We start from the raw sequence: 22,594 nt of genomic DNA, 5'->3' as shown, positions 1-22,594 counted from the left end.
GGAATTGTTGGAGTTGGAGTTCCCAGCCTAATGTAATTAAACAACAAAATAAAAGTGCAGCGTCGTTTGATGAAAATGATGAGGTGATTTTTTTCCTCCTTTCTACCTAAGAACACACCATAATAAGAAAGGTGTGGTCCGTAACGTTTTGATCCCGCAGCGCTGTATGTTGTTAAGCGTTCCCAACTACGCGACGCCTTGGCTCTGTTTCCTAATTTGCATACGGTGGAGGTGCAATACAGAGAGTTAGGTCAAGCACGGAAGTAAAGGCAATTACACATCCGGTAAGATTTTGCAAAATAAGGGTATTCAACTGTATAGAACAGTGGATTCTCAACTGGTCTGACCTCGGGACCCACAGTTCCACCCTAATTACAAACAGGGTTGGGTAGGGTTACTTTAACTGGATTACTTTCAATTACTTTTGGATATACTCAAATACCAAATTTGCTAATAAAAGACAAAATAAACTAAATATGAATAAAAATACTAAATATTGTGCAGGCTTGGGGAGAAACGGAATACATGGAACGGCAAAAATGATGTTGGCAAGCTGTTTGGATTTATTTTCATTTTGTTTCTGTCGCATTTTATGTTAGTTTTGCCGGAGATCAAAGCCAGGAGAGAAAGCTTACCACGTGTTGTGAGTCATAATTGTATTCATATTTAGTTTATTTTGTCTTTTATTAGCATATTTGGTATTGGAGTAATCCAAAAGTAATTGAAAGTAATCAAGTTAAAGTAACCCTACCCAACCCTGATTACAAATTGCAACCCCAAAATCAACAAATTTCCACTTCTCAAATTTGGCCTATGCATGTGTTGTGAAGTTTAAAGCAGAGATAGTATCATATATTCATCTTTATAAAAAAAAATGAAATGACCAGAAAATCCTAAACGACTTCAATTACACAAATAAGCGACCCCCAAAACTTGCTTTTAAAAAAATCTAAATATTAATAAAATGTGTACATGAAATGAAATGATCTGCATTTTATATAGCGCTTTTCAATGACTTCTCAAAGCGCTTTACAATGTGCTCCACATTTCCCAATAGTGGCCTTGCAGCCATGTAAGGCGCTAACCTGCTTATTGGGGGTATTAGGGGTTCAGTGTCTTACCCAAGGACACTTCGACATATAACACAGAGGAGCATGTAACACGGACGAGCCGGGATTCGAACTGGGATCCCTTGATCCCAAGACGAGCGCCCTACCTCCTGAGCTACTGCCGCCCCTTTATTATTTAATTATGTACTAATTGAAGATTAATATACTGGTAAAAAGCTAAAAAAATAACATTTTTAAAACGTTTACTGTAGCTTCCAGCAGGGCTTTAACGTCAGAGACTCGTACACCATATTCGTGTTTTGCAATCGTTTCCTTCTTTCTTCGTTGTTGTCAATGTTTTCCGCTTTTCCTCCCCCCTATCAAAACTTGTTGTTAAGGGCAGAAAAATGAAAAAACAAAAAACAAAATCACAATAAAATGAGATGTGGTCCCTTGCCTGAGCACACAGGTAGGCGAGATGGAGCAGGGCATTACCGCTTCCTGTTAAGGAGTATAATCGACCCTTCGTTTTTTTTCTTTGCATGATTTTGCCAGGGCAAAGGTTTGCGACCCACTGAAAACAAGGCTGCCACCTAGCTTTGTGTCCTGACCCAACATTTGAGATGCAATGCTATAAAAACATGGTTTGGAAACCTTATTGACTCAATGAATTCAAAATGTTTGTTTTTATTGAGAGCCACATCATATATTTTATTTATATTTCGTTTAGTGCCTCCCAGTGCCAATGTTGATTTATATTTTAAAAAAAAATCATCGGTTGAGAAATGTGTTCATCTTTTTCACCGTGGAATCCCTTCTTGGATCCGGCCGTCCCTGGTACTAGACAACACAGTGCCATTGGGTGGCCAAATATTCAACATTTCTTTAATATTTTAAAGCAAGGCAAATCAAATTGATTAAAAAAAAAAAAAAAAAATATATATATATATATATATATATATATATATATATATATATATATATATATATATATATATATATATATATATATATATATATATATATATATATATATATATATATACACATGTATGATTTTAAATATATAGTATACTTGTTATATACTATTTTACCCCCCAAAAGAAATCTTAAAAAAACACATGTGGTTCCACTTACAGATCACTTTTACTCATTTTAAATATTCATTTCATTATGTAGAAATAAATATATTTCATATATATTATATCTATATATATATATATATATCTCATCTCATCTCATTAGCCGCACCGCTTATCCTCAGTAGGGTCGCGGGGGTGCTGAAACCCATTCCAGCAATCAGCAATCATCGATCGGGCAGTGGGCAGGGGACACAGGGACAGACAGCTCGCTCGCTCATTCACACCTAGGGACAATTTGGACCGGCCAATACACCTGAATCGCATGTCTTTAGAATGTGGGAGGAAACCGGAGTGCCCGGAGGAAACCTACGCAAGCACGGGGAGACCATACAAACTCCGCACAGTAAGTCCGGTAGCTGGATTTGAACCCTCACAGGAGGTTCCCAAGACCTTAGAACTGTGCCGCACACACGCTAACCACTGCGCCGCCGTGCTGCCCTTCTATATATGTATATATAATATAATAATAATTAAATAAATGCTAAAAATATGATAAAATATTGAATTATTAACCAAAATGGAAAACCAGCATTACCAAACTGAGCCACGGTGAGTCTGACATTTTCATCATAGGTGCATGTCCACTTTGAGAGGGATAAACTTAAAAGAATAATCCAGAAATCCCAACGCATGCATTTTTAATGATTTATTTGTGTGATACAGCTGCAAATGAGTATTTGAACCCCTGAGAAAATGAAATGTTAATATTTGGTACAGTAACCTTTGTTTGCTATTACAGAGGTCAAACGTTTCATGTTTTCTCCACACAGATCTTCTCTAAATCGGTCAGTGTTTTGAGCTACCGCTGAGAAACACTGAGTTTGAGCTCCCTCCAAAGATTTTCGATGAGGTCAAGGTCTGGAGACTGGCTGGGCCTTGCTAGAACCTTGACATACTTCTTACGGAGCCACTCCTTGGTTTTCTTGGGTGTGTTCTTTGGGTTGTTGTCGTATTGGAATACCTAGCCACGACCCAGCTTCAATGCTCTGAGGGAAGAAGACCGTTCCCTAAAATCTCACAATACACGGCCCCAGTCATCCTTTCTTTAATGTCATGCACTCAACCTGTCTCATGTGCAGTAAAATACCTCCAAAGCATGATGCTACTATGCCTCACCGTAGGGATGGTGTTCTTCGGATTGCTCTCCAATTAAGATTGACCGTTATGTTTAGCCTCTTTCATTTTCTGATGATTGCTCCAACAGTGGACCTTTTTTTCTCCAAGCTGCTTGGCATTTGCTCTTTTCAGCCTTGTGGAGGTGTTTGTGGTGTCTTTGGACAGCTCTTTGGTCTTTGCCATGTAACAAGTTAAAGTCTTACTGATTCTATGGGATGATTCTATGCAGCTAACGACCTCAAACATGTGGATATGATTCAGGGGTGCATTTGGACTTCTAATGGGCGGACTAACAGGTCTTTCAGTGTCAGAATTCTAGATGATAAACAGGTTTTCAAATACTATTTGCAGCTGTATCACACAGATACATTGTTGAAAATCATGCATTGTGATTTCTGGATTGTTCTTTTTAGTTTCTCTCTCTTAAAGTGGACATGCACCTACGATGAAAATTTCTGATCCCTCCATGATTTGTATGTGGGAGAAATAGCAAAATAGCAGGATGTTCTAATAAATACACACACACACTCACCTTACCCTTACATAATACATATATATAAAATATATATGTATTATATATATATATATATATATATATATATATATATATATATATATATATATATATATATATATTATATATTTTTTTTTTTTTAGAAAAAAAATCAAAAATACAGTAAAACTGGTTAAAAATATGCCAATAACTCAATAACTAAAATTGTGGACCAAAATGAATAACCTGTAATACTACGTTGGCCACATGTGATAAGACAAACTTTAAACTATTAATTAAACCAACATTATAATTCAATCTTTAAGCAAAAAAATAATAAATAACAACATAAAACTAGAGGTAATTTTTAAACAATTCCGACAGATGGTGTGCTTCGAGATTTATCAAAGGAAATTAAGTCTGCTTTGGTGTAAAAAAGGTTGAGAAACACTGCTCTAATAATACAGTAGGGAGCTGTTTGTCTCAGTTCCCTCGTGGAGTATTTTACAGAGAGGTGAAATAAATTGATGTGCTTTAAATAGCTCGGCTGCAGCACTACTATTCAAATGTTGCTGTTATATAATGGCCAGGTAGCAAAACTTAACAGTAAATACACTCTGAGATCTAGTGGTGGATGAGGAAAATGGGTATATAGAAATTAAGGAAATGTGTAAAATTGTGATAATGTTCTCAGTTGGAAACCTTTGGGGAGAAACATTCTTTGAACCTCACCTTTAACTGTTGTATCTGATACCTTGCTGGCTGCCATTTCACCTAAAAATGGGACAATATTTGCAGTATGGGGCGATTCATATATTTATATTATCGATACTAAGCAAGTATTTGTATTTGAATAGATACGATTGTCCTGGGATCAATACTTCCCCACTCCACCAATTTCCTCAAAGCACAACTTCTATATGTAAATAGTACCGTCATTTCCTTTCTCACTGAGGACCCACGGCCACTCTGTAGGTTTCTGCCTGTTTCTGTGACTTACAGGCACATTTTTAGCACCCCTTCCTAATTGGCCGGCTGCTGCATCTTGTCTGCAAGGAATAAAAGAGGGTCAAATTTATGCATGCACCACTATAAGAATTTTAATATGATAGAGGCAAACGGGATTTTTAGTTTTCCAAAAACAGAAAAAGAAATTGCTAGGTGTCATTTGTGTAGTGAAGTCTGCGGCAGATTTACATAAACACATATTGAAGGTTCACTCTATGGAGAGCAACGAGCTGCAACAAAATATATACAAATTTCACTGTTTCTGAACAAAACCCTGCAAATCCGTTGTCACTATGGCACCAGAGGCAAAAGAGCTTGTTGGTTACATTGCTGTTTTTTTTTCCACTCTCTGGACTTTTGCTCTAAAAAAGTCGAGTTTTTCATTGTTTACATTGTTTAATGCTTCTAGATTGTATTATATACACATCTTGTACCTTCAGGTATTTGCAAAGTACTGTGCAATGTAATACTTGATGATTTGGGATTGTTACTGTATGTTATGTTTTCTAAATAGTTGCTGTTATAGATGTATTTTCGTTACATATCTGCTCTGCATTTGACTCTATTGGCTTTTTGCTCTGAAAAAGTTCTAATAGAAGTATGTTATACTGTACTGTAAACATTTGAATTGTAGTTTTTGATTAAAAAAAAAACTTCCAATGCCTCTTTGTGCTGTGTTTATCATTATCATAAATTAATTTAAGGGAAAGGAAAATGTATTGGATCGGCATCGATTGGTACTAGCATGTAAATACGTAGATCAAATTGATACTAAAATTCGCCCACCCCTCCTTTTCAACCATAACAAATCACTTTTAGATTCCAGATTTTGGAGCCCCAGCGGTTTTGTCTCTGGATTTCCGTTGCATTGTGTCTCCATTTGCTACATCAGCCATTTTCCCCTGAGATTCCTTCGTCACTCTGAGCACAGGATCATCGAGTGAATATTTTTTCAAAATAAGCCAAAAGCAGCACTCAGTCTATTTTAGTCGTCTTAATGTCAATGCTACTAATTCAAGAATGGTGTGTTTGAAGTGACTTTGCAGGGCTCTTCTTAAAATAACCTGCAGACATGACTCTAAGTGTAAATATACTGCACCGTACTCGATCGTCTTAGTGGCGCCGGGTGACAAAGAGCTTTTTAAGCTAGCTCATTTGGTACGGTAATAAAAGCAAAAACACTCTGCTCTGGTTTGGGATTTGTTTGGGTCAGCAAGGTTGAGAAATACTTATTTTGAATATACAATATTTTGTAGCGATGGATTCTATGCATCTGGACTGATTGGTGTATAATACTGATATTTAGTAAGGAATTGTTTAAAATTTTGTTTGTTGAGTAGAGATAAAAAGAGTTTCAGAATTATATGTAGCTTATGTTTGTTGATAAATGTATTCTCTTTTAATATTGGACAAATGATAATGTTTGTTATTTTAACCTCACTGCTGTTTTTACTATTATGAACTGTTTTGAAAGTATTCACATATGCCTTTTTTGTCTGAAATTTGACTCATCTGGCTCTTTTCCTCTAGAGTCTAGAGTCTAGACCCTTGACGTCATTGAAAGAACACATCACTGAAAAGATGGTGAATCCCGTTAAAGCAACATGTAAAGCCAGTTTCAAAACACACATCAATTGGAAGGAACAGATTGCATACCACTCTTCTGCTTGGAGAAACTTCGTTTTTGTTTACCCTGTCGCTGGGGGCCCTATGACTATTTTGTCTGAGTTATGTGCTTGGCTATCCAAAAGCTGTGTAAGGTAAGTTTACCTGCTGTTGTCTGCATTTGCCTCATTTTAGACAATAGATTGTGGCATTTTGTTTGTATTTTTCACCGCTTGTGTTGCAGTCTATATAATATTGTCCGACATGACCCTTGTTGGCACAGTTAGCTCCACGGGGCATTATTTGGCCGGCTAGCCTGCCGTGTCCATTGGTTTATTCACGGACGGATTTGTGATTTTTGTCATTGTTGGTTTTTTGGTTAGCCTGCGTGTTTTTTTTTTTAGACAGCTAGCCTCATGCCTTACCACCGAGGCCGCGGCAGCCTTTAATTCATCGGTCCTGGTTAGTCCAAGATAGCTCTCCGTGTGTTCTTTTTTCCAGTTAGCCCCTTTTTGGCTGTATTTAACTTTGTTGTACCGTTACTGCATCCACCTGCAACACAACACCTAGGCATTCTCCACAAACCTACCAAAACCTCACTTGAAACACTTGTAACCTCTTTGACTAATCAACAAGTAAACCAATATTGTGACTGACTTGCTAGGGTACCAGGGTTCCATACATGACGTTACGGCTCATGAAGTCAAGGTCGAGACTGGCTTCAAAATTAATTTTCTCGGAAAATATGTGGATTATACTGATGAAAACTATATTGATTTTATGCAAAAAAACATGTAATATTTTCTTAAATTATGAGTATTTTAAAACTTGGGTATCCCTTTTCGATCAATCACTATTGATCAATCATGTTGCTGTTTTTTGATTTCCACACCCTTTAGGGAGGTTGCCTTCGTAAACCAGGAGATAAAATTGCTGCATCCTGGCACAAGGGATATGCCTTTGTTGATCATGCTTGCATTGTACCATTCCCAAGTGCTTGAAACAAAGTAAGCAACAACTAATTCAGATTCCAATAAATATTTATTTTATCATTTAGAAATGACAATGTGTTGGTGTATGGGAAATAACAAAATAAAAATACTTGTTAATGTAAGCATTCCTTTTGTAAATTCTTGTTAAAATATGTTTTGCCATAAATAATGTGAATGTCAAACTCAGTTTGGCTCTGGGGCCAGCTCTAGACTTGCCGGATCAATGATACAATTTTAATTCCAATTTTCTAGCTTTGCTTTTAAGTATTATGCTTTATCATTCAGCATACATTAGTAGCCTACCCTCATATTATAGTCGCATATGACGAGGGATCTTTAATAATTAAATCACATTTATTCACAAACAATTTGGGGGAAAGACTTGTATGTTTGGAATTGAATGTGTTAACTGATCTTTTTTAACAGTTGAGTGAATGCAGTTTTACACCTGAACCAACTTACCATGCGATGCAAAATTAACACTTCCCTTGGGCCAGAGAAAGCATTTGGATAGCATTTGTTTAAAAAAAAAAAAAAAATACTTTTGATCAAAATTACACTCACTTCTTTTTTTGACATACTCAAAAATTTATAGCGGGTTATTTTAAATTATCCAACAGGCCCCACAACAGGATACACCCCGTGGGCAATATGCCTGGTCTATATATTGTGCTGGCCATTTTTAAGAGACATCAACAATTAATTAAATGGTGTCTCTTAAAATCGGTTGTTGTACATAATTCTGATGAGCTGTACAACCCATCATGAAAAACATACATCCCACAGACGGCAAACATAACATTCTATAACAACAAGAAAATGTCATTTCAACATAGAGGTTTGAGTCTAAAAGGCCAAGATATATCTTTGTTTTCCCTGTTCGATTTTAGGTACAAATTCGTATTGAAGTAAATGTTATTTTAACAGAACTTTAGTTGTGCAATTGTTAAAAGAGAAACTGGATGTTACCTCAGTTGCATACTTCCTTTTACTGTGTACTGGTCTTTCTTTTCAAGGCCCAAGAACTGACTACTGCTGTTAGCTGCATTTACCTTGACCAACATATATTACCATGCACATAGTAATGTTACCACTGATAATTGGTTAATCTCAATGTCATTAGGTTTGTGCCTGCTCCAAAGCTGTGACATGACCCTTGTTGGCACAGTAAAAGCAAATAAAAGGGCAATCCTACAAGCGATGAAAGGAAAAGCGTACACCAGGCTTCAGTGCGTTTATATTTACCATATAAATCACCTTGGTGTCCTACCTTCCTAACAAAGCTTCAAAAAGAAGGTTGTCATTCTCCTTTTATCCACGCACACACAACCAACAATAGGAGCCACTGCCAAGCATAAAGCAAATGAATTATATAACTCAAAAAAGGAGGTGTCCATACTTTTGACCAGATGTGTAGTCACTGGCTAGGGAAGAAAAAACAAGGGATGGCCGTGTTGCGTTTTATGCGGCATGATTAATGCTTGTGTGATGAACTCCTGGATCAGTCACAATAAGAATGTGATAATAAGAGGTGTTGACCAAATGCAGAGGACACCTTATATGCAGGATTTGGCTTTGGGACTCATACAACCATGGGCACAGCAAATACTTTTTTTATTTAAATTTCTCCCGTCAACTCGGACTCCTGATCAGCACCATTTTTGATATCCTTACCCCTCGTGTGATTCCAAATAAGGCAGGACCAGTGGCAGTATAAAGCAGTAGTCCCGAATGCCCCTTTTCCGCTACATAGTTCTGGCCTTCCTCAACTCAACTTTTGAAAAAGTAACTGGTTATTCGTACCTGAGGAGCCCGGACTTAGGTTTTTTCTCTGTTGAGATTAGAAAGCCCAGACTGGGGACTTAAAACATCACTGCCGACCACTGATTGGTGAACAGTGCACCAACGTAGACCCCCAATGATTGTTCAGATAGGATAGTAGATAAAGGAGGGTTCAGTTCTTCCCCCACTCCATTTAAAATTTGTGTCACATATTTGTATTTTGCTGCAACATATACTATTTGAAATTATGGCTACCGCACGTAATTCAGCCCCGTAGTCTTCTGACGAAGTGCAGTGTTTCCCAACTATCACCTCCGTTTATCCATTATCGCGTGTCTTAGTCTGAATGTGTATGCTTATAGGAGATACTTTTTTATGGTGAGCAAAGAATTGTACCTCCCGTCTCGATTACTGTAATGCACTACTCTCTGGTCTCCCGAAGTCTAGAATCAAGTCTCTTGAGCTGGTAGAAAATGCCGCAGCGAGGCTTTTAACTAGGACAAAAAAGTACGATCACATAACACCGATTTTGGCTAACCTGCATTGGCTCCCAGTTAGCCATAGATGTGATTTCAAGGTTTTCTTAGTATTATACAAAATCATACATGGACTTGCTCCCTCTTATCTTTCAGATCTGATTTGCCCCTATGTCCCGGTCCGAAGCCTACGATCTGAGAGTGCCGGTCTTCTGGTGATCCCAAGAGCAAAGAAGTGTTCTGCTGGTTCGAGAGCGTTCTCCATCCGGGCACCGGTGCTGTGGAATGCTTTTCCCCCTGAGATCCGATCTGCAACCTCAGTGGAAATGTTTAGATCTAAACTTGAAACTCACTTCTAATTCATAGCATATGAATAACCTACTCTTCTTGTCGGCTTAAAAATAGTCTGTGTAATATAGTGTAATAATCTGTGAAGCCCTTTGAGACTCTTCGTGATTTAGGGCTATACAAATAAAAATGACTTGACTTGACTCGTGAGTTTGTTTATTTGGAATGACATTCCCATCGGTTTTGATTCATATCTATATTTTCCTTTTTTTAAAATCAAGTTTTAGTCTATTCAATAAATATTTATCCTTTCCAGCCAAAGGATGTGGTTTGAATTTTGGCCCTCTGTGCAATTGAGTTTGACACCCCTGGATAGAGCAAGTATATAACTAGAAATAACCGGGACTAGTGTCAACTAACCATACTGGTCAATGATCTGTAGCCTTGCCGGAGATGGGCTGCAGCTGGTCGGGTTGTGATTGCTCCCAGCTGCGCATCATCAGGGTGTAACAATTACTGTTTTTAGGGTGTATATAATAATGGGTAAAACCGATCTGGTGAAAATGATGGTGTTACTTTTTGCAGCGTTAAAACTTGAGGTGAAGCAACACATTTGTCAGCTCTGCTGCTGTATTCACTTTACGTGTGTGTTGAAATAATAGTACTTTTTCTCATCTGGGCACCTCATCTTTGAAATTTATCACTGAAAAGTTGAGACTTTGGCCGTCATAGACTATCTGGACTAGTTTACAGGCTGGGGGCGTCGTTGGTGTCATGCTCTTTCCGGACATTTTCAACATCTTACCTAGTGTTTACTATTCTGTGCACACTAATGCTAATTGTGATTCACCCTGATCATTCCTGGAAGGGGGATTACCACATGTGAGGTCCTTTCTCAAGGTTTCTCTTTTTTCCTCACAGTGAGGTTTTTGAGTTGTTTCTTGCCCGCATGCTGGTTTAAGATCAGGTAATTGTGCAATTTTGTAATTGTAATCCTGTGCAGTCCTTTGAGACATGTTTGTGATTAAGGGCTATATAAATAAATGTGACTTGACTTGACTTGACTTTACAACATGTCACCAGAGGCGTGTTCAGGAGAGTGAGTGATTGCTATCGCGAGCTATCGCTAGCTTCTGAACGGCCAGTGATTATTGAGCGCTCGCGTGCCCGAGTAATCACGGGAGAAAGACCGCTTACTTTGATTTCCAACATGGCTTCGACAGTGCAGAAGATGGAGGATCTCACCCTGACGAGTGCTGTTGGCGATGTAATATATCGTCTCACATTGCCTGGTAATGTTTGTGAACAATGCAAGACAGGTATGACCCTTCCACTGCGTTTAGGATAACCTTAACTGTGTCAATATGCGAACTGTCACTCATATCAGCCAACTCGCTCAAAGCAAGCTGTAGAACGAAATCCATTGTACTGTCGTCGGCCATTTTGGATCAGTAAGGCAATCACAGTGAGCGATTACAAAACGTTCAGCAGTGCGCGGCAAGCGATTATCAAGAGACTACATGTCTGATCACTCTCCTGAACACGCCTCTGCTGTAATCCCGGACGAGCTGAGTGGACTTAAAAACATTTGTTTAATCAGTTGTCAAATAACTTTTGAGTTGACCGACTAAAATTATTAACTTAAGAAAACATTTCACTTTTAAGTTGACTGACCTCAAATGTTAGCACTTTCAATATATATTAGTGTATTTCTACAAAAGGTTTTAACCTAACGGTTTAAATCTTGCTCTATTGCAGTTGTTTTGAATGAGGGAACAAAATGTTAAGTTAGTATTGATCATTTTTTGACTAGATTTCATGACCAATAAATTCCTCTTTTTAATAAAGTGTAAATTTTTTGCAATATTAGGCTCATATTATCATAAAGGCATATAATACACAGGCATTTTCTCTGTGATCAGTGATCAGTTTCTGTCAAGTTTTCATTTTTTCTATTTGAAAAATATATACGTTATACAATACTTAAATCGGATGGAACTTGAACCGAGTTCAACTGTTTTGTGCTGTGACTTTGACTGATTTTGACCAAACCCCAACTGGTCTTTAAACAATTTAAACAAAAATATCATCTATTGTTGTCTTATTTTCTTTTGAAGGCCAATAATATTGTGTAAATATTGTATTTGGTTATGAATTTTTTAAAATCATTTTTTTTTACTAATGTTTCATTTTCTAAATGTTCAACTGTGGCATCCAGTTGTTGGTTTACTCACATTTTCTGTGAGCCTAGAGTGAAGGTCCCACAGTACACTTAAGTGGGTAACAATACCATCCTTATTTTTGAACAAACCTGTCTCCTGCATGAGAGAAAATTATTGTTCGAATGTGCTTTTGTATGATTTTATCTCATAACTACCTCAACAAAGCCAAAGATTATATCCTGGTGGTGTTTGACTTTTGTTACAATTGTAAAAGCTTACATTGTTAATTTGCCCCTTCGGACAGAGATATAGTGCCTCACGGTCTTTAATCAAAAGAAGTCTTCAGAGTTGGTGCCTGGCTGTCTCACCTCCCTATAATAAGGCTCTCCTTCCTATCTATGCTTCCTTAGAAATACACTGCATCATTGTTTAAACTTACCGTAAATAATTAGCTCCTCTCTCAACTGGAGGGCTAATCTTTACCTACCAAGGCCAGTTGGGCAGCTGGCCCGGATATTTTTACTTTCATTTCTCATTAATTATGATAATGTGACACCTAGTGACCAGCATTATATCGTTTCATATGATCTTGTTTAAGACAATCAGATGTGTTTTACGCATGTGTTTTTTGAATTGGAGATTAGTTGTCTGATGTGGGTGATTCCTTTCAGAGCCGGTCTTGGAAGCAGATCTAAAGACAGCTCAGTTGGGATGCGCTTCCGATAAAAGGCTACCCAACTCAATCTCAGACTCAGAGAGTTTCTTTCTTTACGTAAACGAGTTTAACTTTCAATATAAACTCAAGTTTTAACCTTGACACTGCTTCCCTGCATTATGGTCTTCTCACAAATTTTAACAAAGCCGTTCTCAAGAATCCACACAGTGTTGGGTTTAACAAAAAAAGCCACCCAATGTGGAACAAAAACAGATTTTAATTCCTTTGTGCTCATATAAGTGTGTTATTTCCTTGTTTAAAATGTTCATTTTTTTCTCATTATCATATGATACGACCATGGACAAATGTTCCAAATGTATGACTCCCCACTTATTTTATCTTCCGTAATGGATGGGTTTATCTAAATAATAACCATACAAGGCTATATCCTGTCTTTTCCTTCTTTTTTAAGATCAGAATTTGGTTCAGGCAAAACTTGCATTCCACATGCAATCTTGCCTTTGTTTGGACCCCAAGGCCCTGTCTTCTTCATTTCTTGCTGTCCCTGCCACACTCTTACTTTTCCTACCTCTGATGTCACAATAAGTCATCTTCATGAAAGCAGCTTAGTACCTTAGGAGCCAAAGGAGTAATACACAGCTGCACGATGGGATATATAAGAGAAGACAGCTATTGGTCCTCGACAAAAGACATCCCTTCCATTTTGCCTGCGCAGCTGTTTTTACCTCTCTTGGTCTTGGAGTATACGTGCAAATGGTTGAGGTTAGATCACATCACTTGGATATCGTGCGGTTATGGTTGAACAGAAAGGAACAAGAACATCTTTTTAAAAATAATCCAAGAGAAGTCAAACTCATGATAAATTTCTTTATCAGAGCCATCAGGAAAAAGGACATGTTGTGTCATTGGTAGTGTTGGGTGTGTGACACAAACATAAATTAATTAAAATTACTAATTTTTTCAAAAGGTAATGTGGTTACCCGCTAGATTCAAGGATCCCATAACTGCCAGGGTCTTAGCGGCACCACTTTATCTGGTGTATATTGGGCAAGTACAGACTGGCGGTGCCCATCACTCTTCAAGCATTTTTTCCTGGGTAGGTGCTTCTCCCTCACATGAAACAGATTACTAGTTTATACGATTACCAGTGGAAGGAGAAGCCTCCTCATCTGACTCGGATACAGCACCTTCATCATCTGTCCTAAAATGGTTTTTCAGTGTAAAATGTCATCCCACACTTCAGAGATGAGCCAGACCTAAGAATTGACGGGTAGCTGCGTTGGACTATACAGATAGTGGGGGGAAAAGTACTTTGGTTTGAGATTTTGAATATCACAACGCACAATACACATTATTTAATCATGACTATTTGTATAGCCCTTTATCACAAGGAGTCTCAAAGGGCTGCACAGACCAAATATTACGGCAAACTAAAGACTATTATTACACCATCCCCTGATCTAAAACCTACATAAGGGCAAGGAAAAACTCAAAATCTCAACTTGAGGTAAATTAAAAAACCTTGAGAAGGGACTGCACATGAGGTAATCCCCCTACCAGGATGACCAGGCTGCAACGGATGTTGCAATAATAAACAATACACAGCTATTGTCAATGTGAAATATAGGTCATTTAAGCCGGGATTTAAACAGTTCCACTAAGGTTGCAGATCGAATCTCAGTGGGCAAAGAATTTCACAGCACCGAGGCCCAAATGGAGAACGTTCTCGATCCTGCGGATTTCTTCTTGGCTCTTGGGATCACTAATAGACATTGCATCACTTTCATATGTTTGTCGCAACAATAGATTTGTTGCAACGACATTACGTCCTTTGCTTTGTGAGTTTGATGCTTTTGTCCTGTGATCGATAATGACTTACCAGTTTAATTAGCACTATAATAATGTTGTTGGTGAGTCGTATACATACATTAGAACATTGAAATTGAATCCAATTGTGTTCAAACAGTGTTTGCACTGTGACTTGATTTTCAAAATAATGTGCAAAGGTAGGTGTTTTAATTTTCTTGTTTACACACAGTATTTGCATTTCTCTTATATTTCTGCTTTTTGGGGTTACTGAAACCAAAAAAGATGCACATTACTCTGAAATCAACTATCGAGTTACAAATTATTGCATGTATTCACATAGAGGCCAAGCTCCTTGAACTCCTTAAACATAGCTACACAACAAAAGAAACATAAGAAAACATGTACACAAACCTAATGAAAGCAGTGAAGCCTTCAGATGTATTGGCTTCAGAAATTTTGAGACCTTGCAAAAAAAATAAAAAATAAAAAAGCCGAGACACTCCCTGCCATGTTGTCTCTGGCCTTCAAAGCACTCAGAGATCTCCTCCATGTCTGGATACTTACTCAGATGTTTTCATATTTTTCAATTTCCAGGCGTGATGTATAGCAAAAACAATTTCATAAATAAAAAGAACAAAATTCAACAAACTTTTTACCATACATTCTGTGCTCATCATGTTGTTCATGTATAAACTGCAACCCCAGCGTCTCAACCCTCCAAACCTCACCTTCTGTTACCTACCATTCACAACCTAATGTGCACATAGGAATCTTGGTCGACTTTTCTCCTAAGTCAACCCAACAACCTGTCTATTAGATCCAGCTCCCACATCTCTTTTAAGGACATTTTATGGATTCTTCAAGGAACACATTTTAAATAGAAACAACTGCTCTCTCCAGATGGGCGCTTTCCCTGCCGCCTTTAAAACGGTGGTGCTGAGGCCCAATCTGATGAAGAGCTATTTAAACTCAAGCGTTCTTAATAATTAGTGTCCAACCTACCGTTTTTAAGCAGAATTTTAGAAAAAATGTTTTCTTATTCATCTGATTTTTTTTTTTTTAGGAGAAAACTGCATTTTAAAGCAATTTCATTCTGGTTTTAGGAGCAACCACAGTACAGAGACTGCTCCTATGAATGTTTTTAACAATATCAGGTGCTGCCTTTGACGCGGTAGATAACAGCATTTTAGAAAATATACTAAGGAATCTGGTGGGCTTCTCTGGTTCTGTTTTAAACTGGTTTTGTTCCTATTTTACAGACTGACATTTTGTAGGTATGGATGTATGTACCTCCTGAACCCATTCAATTACATCCTGGGTACCCCAAGGGTCAATTTAAGGCGCAGTACTTTTTAATCTGTATATACCTCCCCTTGGGGATGTCAACCCTAACTTCCATTGTCCACTGATTTACTGACACAAAGCTCTAAATTGCCGTGTCCACTGATGACACAAGTCCTATTGATTACCTTTTAAATTGCATTTCAGATATCAAGTAATGGATGGCAGAAAACTTCACACAGCTCAACTAGGTTTAACTCATTGCTCTTGAAGATCAGAGAGAGAAACCTTTTTCAAAACTACAAGATTTTAGACCTTAATTATTACATTATATTAAAAACGTGGGAGTTATTTTCTACTCTAAGATCAAATTTCATTCACATATTGAAAACATTACTATTTTTTTTAAATCATCTCAACAATAGAACCAGAGTCCGCCCATTTCTCTCTCAGCCAAACAGCGGTATTGACGCATGCTTTATATAAATTCTCGTTTAGATTACTGTAATGCCCTGTTCTTTGTTCTTCCCAAAAAGAGTATTGCTAGCTAGCAGCTATTGCAAAACTCAGCAGCACGGTGCTTGGGGCGACTGTGGGGGAAAAATCACTTTACATCAGTTTTAAAATTGCTGCATTAGCTCCCTGTGCATTTCAGGATCAATTTTAAGGTGCTTTTACTTGTTTTTAAATTTCTTGATGGTCTTGGGCTATCCTATTTGTCTGATTTGCTTTTATTTTATCAGCCCTCTGTTCCCTAAGGTCCTTTGGCAGCGACTTGTTGACTGTTCCCAGGGTGAGGACCAAAACCTATGGTGAAGCAGCATTCAGATACTTTGGTCCTCATTAATGTATTGTTGTGCTAAATGTTTTAGACAGTACTTTGAGGGGCAATTTTTGCTTGAAAAGTGTTTTTACAAATACATTTGATTTGATTTCATATATGCTGACACCCCTAATTCCGTGTTTCATTCTAGAGTTGTAAATTCAGCTTTGATGTGAGAGTTGCCCATAGGGAGAATATCTCCATGAGCAGATATCCAGCGCCTTTGCACTCAGTGATTGAGATGGTGCTGCCACAACAGTAATTAGTTGTACTTTGTGAATAGATATGACCATGCCCCCTCTGGAGAGATTGTGACTGACATATTAGTGATACAGAAGTATTCCGCAATCAGACTACATTGTAAATTATGATCTGCATAAAACAAGCACCTGAATAATGCAGACATGCACCATTTAGTAATGGCAGAGATACAACACTTAAAGAATAATGCCTTACAGTAATAGTTACTAGGAAAGGTAATTGCTTTCAAAATTCCTTTAAAACACATTAGTGTTGATTGGTAAACTGTCGTGGCTGGACAATGGTGTCACTTAAAGTCAGCTGTTAAGTTAAAAATATCCTCTCAGCCTGAACAAAACAGTGATTTAAAAAAATAAAGTACTTGTTACCAGCACTTAAGTCCGACTTTATTGTGTCCCTAGTTGGCATGAGTGGCCTTTTCTTGACATGATTGCTGCTTTGTTTTGCAGAAAGCTCCAGTTCTCTGCAGCACTCCAGGTTCTTGACGTCATCTCACATGATTCTTTCACATGCTGAAACACGTCAGACTTTACTTGAAGATTGTTGTTAAATCAAGGTTGCGTGCCAGGCGCTCAACTCTGATCTTGAGATAATGACACATTTGAATACACAGTGGGGTCTGACTTTGTCATTTTTGGGAAATCATTCTGAAAATGTGCCACATACTTTAATTGTCAGAATGCAATGTAACTCATGATACCGTATACTTTTGAAGACAATTTAGAGTAATTTGTACAGTGTGCAGAACAAATTGTCATTTGTTTCCCTCCTTAAAGATAATTTAATGTTTTGGTAGTAGAATATGGGTTCTATATATATATATATATATATATATATATATATATATATATATATATATATATATATATATATATATATATATAATTAGTGGTTACCTTATTTTCTGGACCACGGGTTCTCTCTCTGGAGTCAAAGTGACACTAAATTAACCCATTCAAAATTGAGAAAAAATGGACTGAAGTATAGATTGCATGTTTAATGTCATAGTTTGAATCATCCCCAACAAATGTCCAACTATCATGCTCAATCAGCCTAGTACCATGTAGTTTCATTAGATCTACATGCGCTCTGCAATGTATCACAAGGAGTCTCAAAGGGCTGCACAGACCAAAGATTATGGCAAACTTAAGACTCTTATTACACCATCCCCTGATCTAAAACCTACCTCTTCCAGGATGACCAGGCTGCAACGGATGTTGCGATAACACACAATACACAGATATTGTCAATGTAAAATATAGGTTATTCATAAGCTATATAATAGAAGTGTATTTTAAGCCTAGATTTAAACGGTTCCACTGAGGTAGCGAATCTCAGTGGGCAGAAAATTCCACAGCACCGGGGCCCGAATGGAGAACGCTCTCGAGCCTGTGGATCACTTCTTGGCTCTTGGGATCACGAGTAACTTTCATTTTTTGTCGCAAAAATACCTTTGTTGCGACATTACGTCATTTGTTTTGTGAGATAGATGCTATTGTCCTGTGATAGAAAATGACTTCCCAGTTTAAGTAGCACTTTGATAATGCTGTTGGTGAGTCGTATAGATACATTAGAACGTTGAAATTGAATCCAATTGTGTTTAAACAGTGTTTACACTGTGACTTAATTTTCAAAATCATGTGCAATGGAAGGTGTTTTAATTGCCTTCTTTACACACAGTATTTGTATTTCCGTTATATTTCTGCTTTTTGAGGTTACTGAAACCAAAAAGTTGCGCATTACTCGTGAATCAACTATCGAGTTACACAATGCATGTATTTACATAGAGGCCATCATCCTTGAACTCCTTTAAAATAGCTACACAACAAAAGACACATAAGAAAACATGTACACAAACCTATGAAAGCAGTGAAGCCTTCAAATGTATTGGCTTGTAAAATCTTGAGACCTTGCCAAAAAAAAAAAAAACTCAGCCGGGACATTCTGTGCCATGTTGTCTCTGGCCTTCAAAGCACTCAAAGCAGACGCTGTTGGACGCTTTGAGATCTCGATACAGACGAGATTCAGCAGTGCTTTGCACGCGGTAAGAAATTCACACGCGGTTGGCTGCGCAAAAAGTTTTGCGCTGCTCAAAACTTTAGACCACGGGTAACCGCGGGCGGCACACGTGGTACACACGAGGTAAAAACACAGTACGAACGTACTAGGACGTGCTACGGCCGCGGCCAAGACGTGGTTACACGCGGGTAGGACGCGAAATTTTAGCGGGTAATCGCGGGTGGAGCACGGTCATAGCACGTTTGTTCTGCGGTACACACGTGCATTAGTGTGTGTACCGCACGGTCAAACGCGATGCAGCCGCGGTTACCTGCGATGAGGACGTGGAACAGTCGCCGGCGTCTGTTTCGCGGGCATACCACGGGTAACAGCGGGTTTAGCGGGCAGAAACTTCTGGCCGTGATACAGCTGCGATACGCCCGTGAAAAGCTGTGTGACCATGCCTTTAGACTGATTTCACCAGAAGACATCCTCTTGAATAAATGAAGCCGGAAGTTCACATCTATACCTTAATTTTAGTGGGAACACTTCATGGAATCCTGTGCATAGAGGCCTTTGTACAAAGTAGAAAAAACCTGCAGGGAACGATACGGATTATTTATTGTGGGACCATTAGCTCTATGAATAGAGGTTAATCCTAGGCCAGTACATATGGTATTATTTTCTGCGGCATTTTTTGACAAACAGTCTTTGTGAGGAAGGAGGAATTGTAATTTCCCTCATCGATTCATGTTCAGGCTTGCATTGAGCATGTGCATGTTACATCAGCCTTTGCCTGAAACATATCTATATAACCATTAATACAGTTGAAACTCTTGTAAACATGTAGTTCATTTTCAAACACCGTTTCTATTCATTGTTTTTTTCTTCTAAAATGGTCATAAGAATGTCACTGTCGGTTGTAGGGATAGAAAATTGTGTTGTTTTTTTTTTTATCCCTTGGTCTCCGATAAAGACAGGATACGTCAATAAATAGCAGTGTGTATAGAACGTTTTACCAAATGCCAAACGCCAATCCCGCTTTTACTTCCACATACTAGCGAGTAATGTTTTTGACTTGTGGTAGCTTAGCTTGGCTTGCGTTGGTCGCGATTCCAGCCTCGGTAAACACAACAGAAGGAAAGTCAATCATGGATATAACTCCAAAGAAATGTAGTTTGGTGAGTACGTGAGCTGCTATTGGATGCCAAAATTCATAAAAGCGTATGAGTGGCTTCATCAGGAATGTTTTGATTACTGTTAACAACCACTGAATGGTCCAGCAACTGTATGCTGACACCAGAGTTACGTGAGGTGATCACTAGTACAGACGCTCCCCTACTTACGACCATTCGACTTACGAAAAACAGTAGATCTGAACATTTTTTAAGGATGTGAAAAAATGTCCTGTAAATTAGTGTTTGTATCGTGTGCCCCTTTTTTCGGAGTAGAGGACAGTACGAAGAAATCCGTCTTCTACTTCATAGTTCGTGTGTAAACATATGACGTGTAATGTATCTCTAGTGCACTAAGAACTTTGAACTTTTTATTGTTTAATATCTCGTGCATCCATTCAATATGGTTGGTGTAAAGTGTAAAGAGGAGGCGTGTTTCTTTTGAAATGAAAGTGGAATAAAAAATATTGATGCGGTTGAGAAAATGGTTGGATCGTTTTTTTTTCGCCCACCAACTACCACGGAGCGGGAAGTAGCATAACTCTTAAAGCCCATTTTCCACAAGTTAAACTTTACTGTATTTATCTTTATAGAGCATATTATTTGATTAAATGATTATTTTTAGTACAAAAAATACTGGTTACTTATACAAGCCTTAAACATACGTATCTAAACCTTAAACATGCAAAGTATAGCATTGAAGTAACTTACGAACAAATTCAACTTACAAATGATCGTCCACAACGTATCTTGTTTGTAAGTAGGGCAGCGTCTATACGGCCATGTGTATGATTGCTTTCGTTGTGTGCCAAAAACAGCTTTTTTTACGACATATTGCCATATTTCAGGCTTCAAACTTATACATACAATATTTTTATATCAACAACATGTGAGACACACTCGTTGAAATGAATCCAACATATTCAGCATTTTATATAGGGCTTACGAATAAAACATTGACCAGTTGGAGTTGCAAAAATATTGGCCCCCTTCCCCTTTCAGTTAATATTTGGTACAAACGCCCTTTGTTGCTATCACAGCCCCAAGTCTTTTGGGGTTTGTCTATATAGGTTTTGCTCACCTTGGAACAAAAATATTTGCCCATTCTTCCTTACAAAACAGCTCAAGTTACTTTAAGTTTAATGGTGATTGTTTGTCCACAGCATTTTTCAGATCTTTCCACAAAAACTATGAGATTGAGGCCTGGAATTTGGCTTGGGCATTCTAACACATTAATATTGTCGGTGTTAAACCATTCCATTGTAGATTTTGCTTTATGTTTAGGGTCGTTGTCCTATTGCAAGGTGAACCTGAGCCCCATTCTCAGGTCTTTTGCAGATACTAACATATGTTCTACCAGAATTGCACTGTATTTGGCTCCATCTTTCTATCAACTGTAACGGTATTTCCTGTCCCTGACAAAGAAAAACAACCCCATAGCATGATGCTTGCACCACCATTTTTGAGAATGGGGATGACAATTTCAGGGTTACGTGCAGTGTTACCTGTTCGTCAACTGGAACACTTTTGCATTCAGGCCAAAACGTTTTAATTTACATTTAATTTTAGTGTCATCTAACTACTTGAATACTTTTGCAAGGCACTGTACAAAGCAGTAAATTTAGCTGTAAAAACATACCCTGCCAGTTTAGAGTAAGCCATTCTAGTCAATTTTTACTCTGATTCACCTGGAATAGCCTCCTGTGCGTGACTCTGATAAGGAAGAGCATCACACAAAATCAGATTACATTAATTACATTAATTCAACAAGCAAACACAAAATCCACCTCTCTTGTAGGTCCAAATCCTCACACGAATCACTCCCTGTTTATTGAACACAACACTCAACTCGGTAGTAGCTTGACAAAAACAAGACGGCCAGATGCAAGGCCCCTGCAAACATGACAGGGTTCTGAACTGAGTGAGACACATTTCACAAGATGTTGGTTACTGGCCTCCAGGTTGAGTTGATGGAAATCAAGTTTGTTTCTCTTCTTTTTATTTGTACTTGTTTTCTTTCTTTTTTCAGTTTTTATTCTCTCTTTTTTCTTTTTAGCTATGTCATTACCAGGTTAATTAATAGAAATAGGGTTAAATAAACTAAGTCAGCCACCAAAAAAGAGTTATTTTACAGGTGAGCAATTTTCAGAACAGGACTGCGAGCACCTCAGCTGTGCTCAAGAAGCACCCCGGGGCCCGCGGGCACCACATTGGAGACCCCTGCTGTAGATGGTTACGGATCGGCTCATTGAAACATTGACGTACACTCTTTGGTTCAGCGGTATGTTTTTTTCCTCTATTGGAGGCCTGGGTTAAATTCCCGTTCAATGCAACTCGGCAGATTCTTGTAGATTTATCCAAACATTTGTTTTTCGTATTTTTTCCTTTAAAGTATTTTATCACATTTTTATTCTGAAATGCCACGGCTTATTGCATTTAAAACAATGTTCACTAAACT

This window comes from Urocampus carinirostris, chromosome 3, assembly GCF_059441175.1.
Source record: "Urocampus carinirostris isolate Australia breed hairy pipefish chromosome 3, RoL_Ucar_1.0, whole genome shotgun sequence".
In the NCBI taxonomy this organism is placed as follows: domain Eukaryota; kingdom Metazoa; phylum Chordata; class Actinopteri; order Syngnathiformes; family Syngnathidae; genus Urocampus; species Urocampus carinirostris.
This window is presented reverse-complemented; position numbering follows the sequence as displayed.